The sequence below is a fragment of the Lepus europaeus genome, chromosome 3 (genome assembly GCF_033115175.1).
Source record: "Lepus europaeus isolate LE1 chromosome 3, mLepTim1.pri, whole genome shotgun sequence".
Taxonomy (NCBI): domain Eukaryota; kingdom Metazoa; phylum Chordata; class Mammalia; order Lagomorpha; family Leporidae; genus Lepus; species Lepus europaeus.
In genome coordinates this window covers 52,373,852-52,387,973 of record NC_084829.1, presented here as the reverse complement: position 1 = coordinate 52,387,973, position 14,122 = coordinate 52,373,852, and the positions used below count along the sequence as shown (strand labels likewise).

Sequence of the window (14,122 nt, the reverse complement as noted above, 5' to 3'; positions counted from 1 at the left end):
AACGTTACATGATATTCCCAGTTCTGTTATTGGTATGACCAATCTCTAGTCAACAAGCCTTGAAGTCAAGAATGAAATTTGTCTCCTTCACTTCCCTTTTCCCTCAAGTCTCAGATATCAAGATTAAAAAAAAATCACAGCCATATCTCAAACCTGTTTTCATTTCCTGTGCAGATCCATAACCTGTCCCAGCTATACTAATGGTGATAACTTCCTAACTGATCTTGAATCTTCCAATCTCTGGCTCCAGTTCCATTTTACTAAGTTCAGCTCAGATGAATAACATGACCCAGAAGCTCATATTCCTGAGCCTGGCAGTTGAAGACTTCCATGACCTGGCCCTAATCTGTTAACTACAGGCATCACCCCATTGCTTGACTTCATGCAAGAAACACACACACACACACACTCATTCACACACACACACACACACTCATTCACATACACACAGAAACAAAGCAGGGAAAACAGTAAATGTGGGGAGAGAGCCGAGTGTTTAGCCTGGCAGTTAGGATACTTGTTTCCCAGATTAGGGTGTCTGGGCTTGATTCCCTGCTCTGGTTCCTGATTTGAGATTCCTGTTAATGCAATCCCAGAAGGTCAGTGGTGATGGCTCGAGTGATTGGGTTCCTGTCCCCCTTGTTGGAGCCCTAGATTGAATTTCTGGCTCTCAGCTTTGGCTCATCCCAGTTCCAGGCACTGTGGGTATTTGGGAAGTGGTCCAGCAGATGATACCTTTGTCTTTGTGTGTATCTTCCTGCTCCTTAAATAAATAAATTTTAAAAACAGACTAAATAAAACATGTAAAGGTATATCCCATAATAATCATATTACAGATAAATACTCATGAAATTTCCTGATTGCCAAGGTAAAATTTATTTCATACCAAGGATCATATTCAAATTTAGCAACTTATCTATAATATCTTTTTAAAATTTATTTATTTTTATTTATTTTTTTGCCAGGCAGAGTTAGACAGTGAGAGAGAGAGACAGAGAGAGAGTTATAGACAGTAAGAGAGAGACAGAGGGAAAGATCTTCCTTCCGTTGGTTCACCCCCCTAATGGCCGCTACGGCCGGCGCTGCACCAATCCGAAGCCAGGAGCCAAGTGCTTTCTCCTGGTTTCCCATGCGGGTGCAGGGGCCCAAGCACTTGGGCCATCCTCCACTGCCTTCCCGGGCCACAGCAGAGAGTTGGACTGGAAGAGGAACAATGGGGGACTAGTACCCGGTGCCCCAACCGGGACTAGAACCCAGGGGTGCTGGTGCCGCAGGTGGAGGATTAGCCAAGTGAGCCACAGCGCCGGCCTGATCTTTAATATCTTAAACAAGCACTGTAACTTGCTCGCTCATTTTTAACTTATAAAATATTTCAAGTATTTAGAATATACAGGCTAATACAACAAACTATCAAATCTTTATGTCACATTTACTTCTGATTTAAAGAGACATACCATATGTATGCATACAAATGTATATATATGAACATGTTTATTTGTCTGCTATCCATCTATCACCTATGTCTATAAATCAGATACAAGTAAATCTAGCTTCCTGTGTCCATGCCGTTTTCTCTCCTCCTTCCCAACAGCAGTCACTAAGCACTGAATTGGGTGGTTTTCATTCTGCTATGCTTTGTACATTGTTGTCCCCCTAAAGTTTATGTGTTCCAAGCTTGGTCCTCAATGTGGCAATGCTGAGGGGATGGAAACCTTAAGAGGTGGAACGTCATGGAAGGGAATTCAGTACCTGGGGCTTTACCCTCATGAATGGATTAATACTGTCTCCCAGGAGTGGGTCAGGTATGGTAGCTGACCCACTGTTATAAAAACAGCGGCTGTTATAAAGACAGTGAGCCTGATCTCTCCTTGATCTTTTGTTTTCTGTCTTGCCATGTGATCTTTTCCACACCCACTCCCTCCACTGTGATGCCATCCACCATGAGGCTCTACCAGAGCTAAGCAGATGCTGGTACCATGCTTTTTAACCTCCAAACCTGTGAGCTAAATAAGCATATTTTCTTTATAAAGAATTCCAGCCTCAGGTATTTTGCTGTAGTGACATAAAACAGATAACGATACAGTCCCAAGCTTTCATATGAAAACATCATTAAATTATATATCCATAAACCATATTGTTTTGGATATTTTTAACCTTTATGCAAATTTTGTGGCTAATATTCTGCAGCCTTCTTTCATTTAATATATATTGTGTTTCTTTTTTCATATTGATTGTTCTGTGACATTCTAGTTGATTCCTTTATTTTCCACTGTGTGAAGATACCACAATTTATTTGTCTCTTCTTATGTGGATGGACACGAAGGTTGTTGCTAGTAAGTTGCCATGACCAACAAGGCTGCAGTATACATTTGTCTTCTTGGACATATGCCTGGGGGCAAGGGGTTCTTCTCCAAGTCTCTGCCCAGGTTCTTCCCTTTTCTATCGCTAACTCAGAAAACTTTATCCACTCCTGAAGGCAACTCCCAGCTGCCAATTTTTCTATATATTCCAGTTCACACAAAGCAAAATCTTCTTCCATCATTCTCCTGCAATCTTCAGTTTATATCATCTGAATGATGCCATCATACATGAGGGGTCTTCAAAAAGCTCATGGAAAATGTAGTTTATGAAAAAACTATGCATAGATTTCAATTTTTTTTGCAACAAAAAGAACTTGTCTTTTAATTCCACAAACCTTTTGAAGTATCCTCATATGATTTTGTCCGGTAGTCATCTGGGAACTTTTTCTGTTGTTAATGACAGGCTGTAAATTTTTCTTATGGGCAAGTACTGTGTTGCATGGCATTTAACTGCTTCCCCTCCCCACTTAGAGACCAGCATGATGCTTGTCCAGAGTGGACCCTCAGTGAATGTCTGTTCTATCTGCTGAACTTCCTTCTTCACTACTACATACCATTGCCACCTAAGGATCGCTATCTAATGACAGGAATACATATCTAACAGCTGCAACCATTCCCATGTATTATCATTTCAGCATGAGGGTAAAGAGAAGCTCATATCTATCATCAACACCAAATGCTGAGAGAAACTGGAATTACAGGGAATACCCCGAGCTCAATAACCAGCTGCCCATGGGTAAAGATCAAGGAAAATAGTCTTCTTGTTTTGTATATTGTCAAAGCACCCAATTTATGCCAAAAATGTTATAAGAGTTTTATTTAGAACTAAAAACAAACATCGGACAGATAAGAATGTTGCCAAAAAACTGAAGTGGGAAGCAGTATCCAATGCTTATGGTTATTAATGTAGAAGAAACTTATAGAGGGAATAAGTTCCTACTTCCCCCACCTAGTTCCTGTGATGTTAGCACACTTCAGCCTGGCCAGAGAATCATAAAGAGTAGTGGGTATTTTGAGTTTCTTTTTAAAATTTATTTATTTATTCATTTTTATTTATTTGAAAGGCAGAGCAACAGAGAGAGATGGGAAGTCTTCTATCCACTAGTTCACTTCTCAAAAGCAGCAGCCAGGGCTAGGCCAGGCCAAAGGCAGGCCATAAACTCCATCTCTGATGTAGGTGGCAGGGGCCCAAGTGCCTGAGCTATCATCAGCTTCCCAGGGTGCATCATCAGGAAGCCGGATCACAAGAGGAGGCAGAATTTGATCCCAGGCACTCCAATGTGAGATGCAGGCATCCCAAGCAGTGGCGTAACCTGCTGTATCACAGTGCTCATCCTGCCATGTATGTTTTGAATGTCTGTTGCTGTAACTTCAGAATCCTTGGCCAGGGAACAAACTGTGGAGAGCAAAGGAACTTGCCTTTTTTCCCAAGTTTGATGGGAAAAGAGGAGAGAGAAAGTCTCTAAGATTCATGCTCATTGTACTTTTTTTTAAAATCAGACCTGGAAAAGTGTGGCTAAGAATGACATATGGAAATCAAAGTTTAGCCTAGTAGTTAGGATGCCAATGTCCATATTGCTGTACCTGTGTCCAACTTCTGCTTTGGCTCCTGACTCCAGTTTCCTGCCATGCAGACCCTGGAAAGCAGTGGTGATGACTCCAATAGTTGGGTCCTTGCCACCTACATAGGATACCTGGTTTGCATTCCCAGCTCCTGGCTCCAGTCTTGGCACAGCCTTGGCATTGTAGGCATTTGGGGGATGAACCAGTAGACAGGAACTCTGTCTGTCTGCCTCTATCTTTGCCTCTCTTTCTGTCTCTCTGTCTCTCAAATTAAAAAAAAAAAAATGGCATATGGAAAAATCAGTTCAAAAGCCAATGCTGCAAACTACTTTCTTTTTTCCCCTAAGTACTGGCTTAAAAGATGGCAAGTTGATACCTATTTTTAACAGCTTCATAAATCAGTAATAAAACATGTCCTGGTCACAGGATTTTCATAAGAAGCTCACCACTCAACGCCATAGGATCTATCAGGCAGAGGATAACGGAAATAAGTACGGTTGAGCTGCCCTCCTTAGTTATGAGTTGACAGGAAGGTCAGCTGAAGCCTTAAAAATCCTAGCCTTATGAAGGAGCTTACAATTCATATTAGAAATGAATGTTTTCTCAGCTCTCAAGGAACCAAGACTCTTCAGGCTAAACAACAACAAAAGAATCAAACTCCCAGTTTTTGCTTCTAGGTTACAGTTTGATTTTAGAAAGGGCCCCGTATAAGAACAACCATTTATCTTCACTGTAACATAACCTCAAGTCTCAGATGACATCTGATTATAGTCTGTGCAAGTGCTACCTGAGTGCCCGGATTGTTTTTCCAATTGTGTTGAAATGTTCACGTCCCATTTCTACATCAGCTGTCCACCAACATACACCTTACAGATAGATACAGCTTGATCATTGCCTGGGCATTGCCACACCAGAGGTGGGCTCAGGAAGATTTACGCACAGACTGTAATAGCAGCCAAGAGACGAACAACTCCTAGACCCTCTCACACCTCATGCTTTCAAGTTTTCCCAGCCACCCTATTGATTTAACATTGTATTTGTGCCTTCCCCAGCACTCCAGGGCCTTCTGTTCTGCTTTACTTTTTCTTTTATTTTTTTTCCCATGGTACTTATCACCTTGTGACAATGTATTTTCTTTTCTATCTAAAAAATACACATGACATGGAAATTTCCATCTTAGCTACTTTAAGTGTACAATTCAATAGTGTTCAGTCCACTTGCATTGTTGCAGGTGTCCAATCTCCAGGACACTTTTCATCTGGCAAAACTGAAGCTCTATGCCCATTAACTGCAGCTCCCCACTCCCCTCTCTAAGCCCCCTGGAAACCACCATTCTATTTTCTGTCTCTATAAATTTAATTACTCTGGATAGCTTACATCCTTGGAATCATACAGCATTTGTTTTTTAGTGAGCTTCATCTATACTGTAGCATGCATCATAATTTCTTTACTTTTTAAGTTTGTCTTGCTTCCTTTTGTCTACTGATCCATTCATTGATGGACACTTTGGCTGCATCTTTTGGCTACTATAAATACTGCTTCTATTAGCCCTGGTATACAAATATCTATTCAAGGCCCTACTTCCCATCCTTCTGAGTATTAATCCAGAAGTGGGATTGCTAGGTCACATAGTAATTCTAACTTTTTGAGATACTGCCATACTGTTTTCTATAGTGGCTGAATCCTTTTATATTCTCATCAGTAGTGCATAAGTGTTCCAATTTATTCACATATTCACCAACATTTATTATTTTGTTTTGAGTCATCCTAATGGGTGTGAGGTTGCTGAATTATTTTTATTTACTATGTTTATTGGCCAGTCTTCCTAGCATCACTGCTGACCCAGAATATAAGCCTCATTACCAGAAGGATCTTTGTTTATTTTATTCACTATTCTTTCCCCTACACCTAGAACATTATTTTGCATATAGCAAGTGCTCAGCAAATAGTCACTGTGAGAATAAATGAATAGGGGCTGGTTTGTGATGCTGCTGGTAAAGCCACCACGGGTGATACTAGCATCCCATATGGCTGGCTCCATTTCCAATCCAGCTTCCTGCTTATCACCTAGGAAATGCAGCAGAAGATGGCCCAAGTGTTTGAGACCCCATGTGGAAGACCCAGATTAAGCTCCTGGCTCCTGGCTTTGGTCTGTCTTAGTGCTGGCTGTTGTAGCCATCTGGGGAGTGAACCAGCAGATGAAGATATTTCTCTCTCTCTCTCTCTCTCTCTCTCTCCCTCCCTCCCTGCCTCTCTCCCTCTCTCGGTAATTCTGACTTTAACAATAAACAAGTCTTTTAAAAAAAGAATAAAGGAAAAAAAGAATAAAGGAATGCATAAAAGATGCTAAAGGTATGGCTTGCCTTTCCCTTCCTTGTTTCTCCATGTCAAAATCTCAATCTAGCTTTGATTCTAATGTTTATGATATTTATATATTGCCTCTAATATTAAGTCAGGACCTTCATAAAGCAATTAACCCTTTCACAAATATTTGCCATATGTCTACTAGGTGCCATTGTTATGTTCAATTTTTTTAACTTTTATTTAGTAAATATAAATTTCCAAAGTACAGCTTATGGATTATAATGGCTTTTCCCCCCTATAAATTCCCTCCCATCCGCAACCCTCCCAACTCTCGCTCCCTCTCCCATTCCATTCACATCAAGATTCATTTTCAATTATCTTTTATACAGAAAATCAATTTAGTATATATTAAGTAAAGATTTCAACAGTTTGCACCCACACAGAAACACAAAGTGTAAAATACTGTTTGAGTACTAGTTATAGCATTAATTCACATTGTACAACACATTAAGGACAGAGATCCTACATGAGGAGTAAGTACACAGTGACTCCTGTTGTTGACTTAACAAATTGACACTCTTGTTTATGGCATCAGTAATCTCCCTAGGCTCTTGTCATGAGTTGCTAAGGCTATGGAAGCCTTTTGAGTTTGCCAACTCCGATCATATTTAGACAAGGTCATAGTCAAAATGGAAGTTCTCTCCTCCCTTCAGAGAAAGGCACCTCCTTCTTCGATGGCCTGTTTTTTCTACTGGGATCTCACTCGCAGAGATCTTTCATTTAGGATTTTGTTTTTTTTTTTTCCAGAGTGTCTTGGCTTTCCATGCCTGAAATACTCTCATGGGCTCTCCAGCCAGATCCGATTAATCTGAAAATTCTGAAGCATATGGAATTTAGTTTTCACAAGAAGACCATAGGAAAACTGAAGAGATATTCTGTAGTCCACAAAAAACTTAGTTATTATCTGGAATGGGGTATATCTATAGCCCACTATTTATCTCTGTTTAGCTGTAACAAAAATATCTCAAAATGAACACTCCCTAGAGAATCAAGCTTCTCCACTGAACTTCCTTCTGTCCTATACACCTTGTTCCTGTTGCAGTATATGAGTATGCAGGTGCCCAAGCCAGAGAGATATGTTTTCCTCTTCCTCACCTAGCACTCCTTTCTCTCCAGCTGCCAATAATAATTATTACAATGACTCACATCAGATATTAAGTCTATACTAGGCAGGGTTCTAAGTTCATTGTACTTATTAACTCATTCCTCAAAACTTACTGAAATGGAATGTGTGATGCTTAGCTATTGTATAAACGAGGAAATGTACTGAGTCCTATCCCAGACAAGAAACAGTGGAGGCAGATTCTGTACCCAGGGAGACTGGCTCAAGAGGCCATGCCCTAAACTTTTATATTATTCAGGAAGCGATTTTTGTTTCAACCTCACTTATTGGAAAAATTTCCTAAAATGTATGAATCCATGTTTCTAAATGGGTAAGTGAGTGTAATTTTGATAGCTCAGAATTGTGTATTATGTGGCTTGGCGAACAGAGGTGCCATTCGTCAGGAAGATTGTGCCTATGCTGAGAGCAGGATTTTACTAGGAAGTTGTTCTTGAACAAAAGCTCTAATAGCCCTGGAGTTTCCTGTGTTCTTATGTTTCTTCTTCAAAGTGGAATAGACCAGTAAAATTAGCTTAATTGAAGACTGAGATTAATCAAAGCTATACTGTAGAATATACAGACATTAGTATCAACAAGGCACATCCATTATAAATGCCTTTAAAAACAGACAACTTTTTCTTCCTTGAGGTTATATTGATCGTGGAGGCAAACTGGGTTGGAAGGCAGACTGCCCAAGCTCTACTTTCATCAAATTAAATGGATCACATGTTTAAAGCTAAACCTCAATCCTTCTGGCAGCAGTGGTGCCATCTGCAAACTGATCATAATAATAAAAGTCAACAACTTGATTCTTCTGAATTAGAGTTGAAAAATAAAAGCAATTGTAAGTGTTAAGAGGACTGCAGGTCCAGAAAATGTCACTTGAGTGTTAAGCTTATTGAGTGTCTAATGGTCAATATTATGTAAATTCACCATGAAATTAATGTTCAAGTACGATATATTTTAAAGCCAAATGGGTACATTTTAAAGTCCCCCAAATACATCTAGAAAACAAAGGATGCAGTACCAGCAAGCGCCTATTTGGGCAAGTCATAAATCATAAGGGCTAGAGACATGCGCTACATGTTACTAGAAAATCAAGATCATCGCTTGCAGTTTCATTTCCATCGCCCTGAGCATGCTCTCTGACAAAGGATTGCAGCAGCTACTGAAAAGTTGCATTCATCCCACAGCTCGTTAGTTCGGCCTCACTCACCACTCCTCCCTCCAGAGAATTCAGTTACTTTGACATTCCCAAATAAGAAACAAATAAATATTTTGGCCACTTTTTATAAGACATCCCAAAATACACAGAAAATAAAGAATATTAAGCTAGAAGAGATTTCAGTTGAAGTAAGACTTTTAGTTGAGCATTACTAGGTAAAAGTATGCACTTAGTGGAAATCTTACCTGATTTAAATAAAACCCTTAAAATATTTGTTCAATCTAATGCTGTGTCTGACCTATATGAAATTTTCCTCCTCCTTTCTCCCATCCGCAGTTGCTAGTTAGGACTTCTGAAATGGAAATGTACTTGTGTTTGTCCTTGTTGTTAAATCAGAGGCATTCTAAAAGGAGCACATAAGATTTTCCTTGCAAGAGAATATACTATTGATTAAAGCAACAGAAGAAAACCATACCCGTGCATGTACCCTGGTCTTAAGCAACCAAATGGCAGCCTAGCATCCTCTGTCAATCCTCCTAGGGACAGCCAGGCCTAACGCTGTCTATGCAGTCTCTACCTGCACAGCTTATCAGCTGGAAATGATTCTGATAACTGTGGACTCACTGAAGGCATTCCCACTGCCCAATCCATCATGTGTAAAATAATCATTATGTCACAGAAACTTAAAGAATCTTCTCTCAAGGAAATCTTGTCACTTCATAGACATTAACTTAATCCCTCCAAAATTTCTTTATAAGTAAAGAGAATTATTAGTCTGTTGAGAATGAGTTGGCTATAGCTAGATGCTAAGTTTCTTGCTTTCTTATCTCAATCTTAATACACAATGAATCTAAATTCAGGTTAATACAACCACTGTACTAAATTAGGAACTCACTGAGGACAAGCTCTGGGTTTCAATTTCCTTTTAATCTCCTTGAGCATTTATTTCGTTTCTACCAATAAAGAATGACTTCATCTACTAACCAACAAATCTAAACGCCCACTAAAGGATCTACTATGAGTTGAAAAAGGAGAGCTGTGACCTCCAAATCTTCCATGAACTAACAGTATTTAGAAAATTTTCCCTTGTGATCTGCTTTCCAGAAAGAGTATGGCAGCCCTGGATAGTAACATTTCTCTTCCCTTTGATCCTATTCTTGGTCAAACAGTTGCAAGAACCTAAGGTGGCCACCAGCAAAAAGGCTCACAGAATTTCAGTATGGGGAAGGCTCCATAGATCCTTTACTTGGGAGATGGAAAATAGATGTCACCCTTCAAGCCAATCCCTGTTGCTTGATAATGGCTTCCTGGAGTAATCTGGGACTGGACTGGAACCTGGAGGGCAAAGTGTTGCGATGGATTTACTGTGTCTGCTACAGGTTCTTGAGGGAGGCAAGACTCAGGAGGAAGCAATGGCACACAGCCAGAGCCATATATTTGCCATCCCTGAATTGGCTACTATAGAGAACTAAGTGCTCTTCCCACTAGACTTTTTAAAAAGTGATTTTATCAGTAATGAAAAAGTGCTTAAAAATATTTGCAGCAACAAACGTTTAAAGAAAATAAATATTGTCTAAAAAAGATACTGAGTTAGCATATCCAATAGATAGCCAAATAATTTCTAGGTTCTTCATCACCTGCACCATGACAAGTACCAACTTTAGCGCTCCACTGGTGACAGGGTCAAGAAGGAACAGGGTAGTTCTCCAGCAGTTATATGGTTTCTGTGATGAGACTAAGCTGGTAAGGGAGAAGACAATAAGCTGAGGTTTAAGAGTCAAGCAGCCAGTACAGTGGCACAGTGGGTTAAACCACTGTCTGTACTGCCAGCATCTGATATCGGCACTGGTTCAAGTCCCAGCTAGTCCGCTTCCAACCCATCTCCCCACTAATGCTCCTGGGAAAGCAGCAGAGAATGGCGCAAGTCTTTGGGCCCCTGCCACCCATGTGGGAGACCTAGATGAAGCTCCTGGCTTCTGCCTGGCCACTGTGACCATTTAGGGGATGAACCAGCAGGTGGAAGCTCTTTATCTTTAGCTGTTTCTCCCTCTCTGTAAATTTAAGTTTCAAATAAATAGATCTTAAAAAAATCAAGCAAATGTGCATGATCCCAGTGACAAAACAAAGTTTAACCAGAAAGGCTGATGTGATGTTTGTTTTGATAGGAAAAATGGAGAATCAATTTCTTGAACGAGCACAGCTCTGTAAGATCAATTAATCAATATTATTTACTTGCTTTCTGCTCTGTTCTCTTAACAACATAATGGACTAAGTGAAAAAGAATAAGTGAATAAGACAAAAGAACTGGTTCCTTTCATAGTTGCCTTATCTATTTCTCCCTCTCTCTCTCTCTTTCTCGCTCTCCCCTAAAGCAGGTTTGGATGTCAAGGACCATGTCAGATCTCTGGAGAAGCAGAACTGGCCTCCCCATATCTACTCTAGGTTGTCATTCACCTGGCTCCCAGGTGAGGGGAGCATTTCTGGCAGTAAAAGCAATACACACAGCAGGCCAGAGACCTTAAGAAATGGCAAGGGAGAGGAGCCAGGCATGTGATTCCCTGAGACAAATAAGCACAATTAGCTGTTCTAGAAACAAAATGGAAAGACTCAGTGGGAAGATTCTTGATTCTTTTTGCCAAGAGAGAAAAAAATGGAAAATGTCATTATAAAAGAAACCTTTTAGTTCCCTTAGCAGCCACAGCCCAATAACAGTCATATGTTGTTAATGCCTTTTCATTGTGGATTTCTCCAACATTTCAAACACTATCACAACAAGGATTCGACTGCTTTACCAGTTTTGCCATCTAAATAGCACCTATTAATATTTCAGGCTGGTCTCTTTCATTCCTAGAGATGACAGCTTCAGGCTTTTCACAGCCGTTCTGTCCCTGTGCACTTAAATAAACCCAATTTGCGGCAGTGATCAGGAGGCTGCAGGCACGGAAATCAATAGTCACATCGCTGAAAGTTTGCTCTTTTAGTCTCAGGACCCAATTCTGTTGTGTAAGTATTAGCAGTAGCAGAGGAACCTAATGGCAACCACATAGCATAGTGGTCAACAAAACAGGCTCTTGAGTTCAGCAGCTAGAATCTGAATCCTAACTCTGCCACTTACAAGTTGGGTGACTAAGTTAGTTAACCTTGTATCTCATTGCCTTCATCCATAGAGATACAGTGGTACCAGACTTATAGTGTTGTTGTGAAGTTTAAAATAAAAGAGTCTTAGGTTTTTAAATTTAGACGCTAGAATATTCACAGATATGATGTTGGGTTGCTTCAAAATTATCTGGAGGAAGGTAAATACAAAAGATGCAGGTCATGAGTTGATAATCATTGAAACTAGGTGATGCACACATGAAAATTTATTGTACCATTCTGCCCGCTTCTGTCTGTGTGAAACTTTCTATAATAGAACGTTTGAAAGAGAGGATAATACAGCAAAACCCTTGCATACAACATGTGCTCAATAATCCTGCTACAGACCAGAGAGGGTCTTTTAGGCATTATTCAAGAGACAAAGTCACCTTAGAAAGAGCTTGTCTCTCTGGTGGCATGGGTAGGTTCTGAGGTCAGCGTGAGGGGGTAGAGATGGAATTCACTGTCACTGAGGCCATCCATACTGCCCAGCCTTTTCTTTTTTTCTTTCTTTCTTTTTTTTTTTTAACTGCCCAGCCTTTTCGACATCAATAATAGCAAGTTGACTATTATTCATTCTCTATGCCTTGGAAGTTCACTAAATCAATCACATGAATTAAATATTCATTACCTCATATCTTTTAAAGATTTATTTATTCATTTGAAAGGCAGAATTACAGAGAGGCAGAGGCAGACACACACACACACACACACAGAGAGAGAGAGAGAGAGAGAGAGAGAGAGAGAGAAGTCTTCGTCCACTGGTTCATTTCCCAAATGGCCGCAACGGCTGGAGCTGGGCCAATCTGAAGCCAGGAGTCAGGAGCTCCCTCCAGGTCTCCCACAAGGGTGCAGGGGCCTAAGGACTTGGGCCATCTTCTTCTGATTTCCCAGGCCATAGCAGAGAGCTGATCAGAAGTAGAATAGCAGGGTCTTGAACCAGCGCCCAATAGGATGCTTGCACTGCAGGCGGCAGCTTTACCAGCTACGCCACACTGCCAGCCCCCTCGTATCTTTTAATGGCACACGTAATCACAAGTCAGTTTCAAGTCAGCTTTAGATAAACTGGTGGGTGGCTCCAAACTGAGCTATCACCCCAGACAAAGGCAAAGCATTTCCATGTGTTAATGGCCTGTGCAGTTTTTCCACACATGTATACGTGCCTTTATAGGCATATAAAATGAGAACTTGCCCAATGCACTCCCTCACCCTATAGTCTATGCCTTCAGTGGATTTAAGGAACCACTTATATCAATTCAGGGTTGGCCCCAGAAACTCTGTTTCTGGAATTCCTTAGACAGGGTGCTGAGCTGCACAGACAGGAAACCCCACCCTGCTCTAATTACAGGCTAGATGTGTACTCCAAGAGAGGCCTTAATTAAACCAGCATTCCCAAACTCTACCCCCTGCCCCCTCACAAACAAGACATTTGCCATTCTAGCTCTGACACTTACTAACCATAATGGCTAGCCACTTTATCTCTATTTTTATCATATATAAACTGGAGAAGTAACTCCCTCCTAAGGTTGTTGCAGGGATTAAAGGTAATGCAAGTAAAGCGCATTGCACAATGCCTAGAATATAGTAATTGCTCAACACATGGTAGCTATTTAATGTGGCTGTGCCTTTATGTAAACATAAATGTATTATTACCTCTTTGCGGTTTGCTTAATATTTAGAACCAGTGGTTCTCCAGGTCATGAGACATCACAGGCACATAATTATAAACAGTTTAGCATTTTCTTTCTCATTCTTATAACAAAATGTTGATGCTGCAGCACTGAATCCCCAACAGAGTTGATGTATGGATAACTGTTACTGTTATCAGTATGACCTCTCCTATATAATCCATACTTCTGTAAATGTCTTGTGACAGTATCTTGTGTTTGTAATTACTTATTTATTAAAGAATCAGAGATCTTCCATCACTGATTTACTCCCTAAATGCCTGCAATGACCAGGACTGGGAGGGAGCTGAAGCCATGAGCTGGAAACTCAATCCAGGTCCCCCACGAAGGTGGCAGAGACCCAATTACTTGACCCATCACTGCTGCTTCCCAGCATCTATATTAGCAAAAAGCTGGAGTCAGGACCAGAGTCAGGTATTGAACAAAGTGCTCCAATGTGGGACATGGGCATTTGAACTGTTGGGCCAAATACTTGCCCCTCAGTACTTATTAAGTAGCCAAAAAAATCTGTGCATGAGTTGACCGATTTTCTATTTGAACCCAACCTCTGTTGCCTTGGTGTGATTCCATTTACACACCAACAGCATTGACTTCCTTTTTCTATCTTCCTCCCCAGTGCTCTTCTATGTTAGACTGACTCTCTAATTGGAAAGATCTAAAATATTAACATCCTAGATGAGACAGAAAATTGTCAGGGACCTGTAAGTTAACAGTAGCATCTCAGAAGGTGGCAATCCTTCCAGAG

At 40.5% G+C, this 14,122-nt stretch overlaps 1 protein-coding gene across 8 annotated transcripts in view; it reads right to left on the bottom strand.

Moving 5' to 3' along the window:
• Positions 1 to 14,122, bottom strand: part of PAQR8 (progestin and adipoQ receptor family member 8) — a 150,809-nt gene that overhangs the window by 23,861 nt on the left and 112,826 nt on the right. The gene's annotated exons all lie outside the window — the stretch shown is intronic.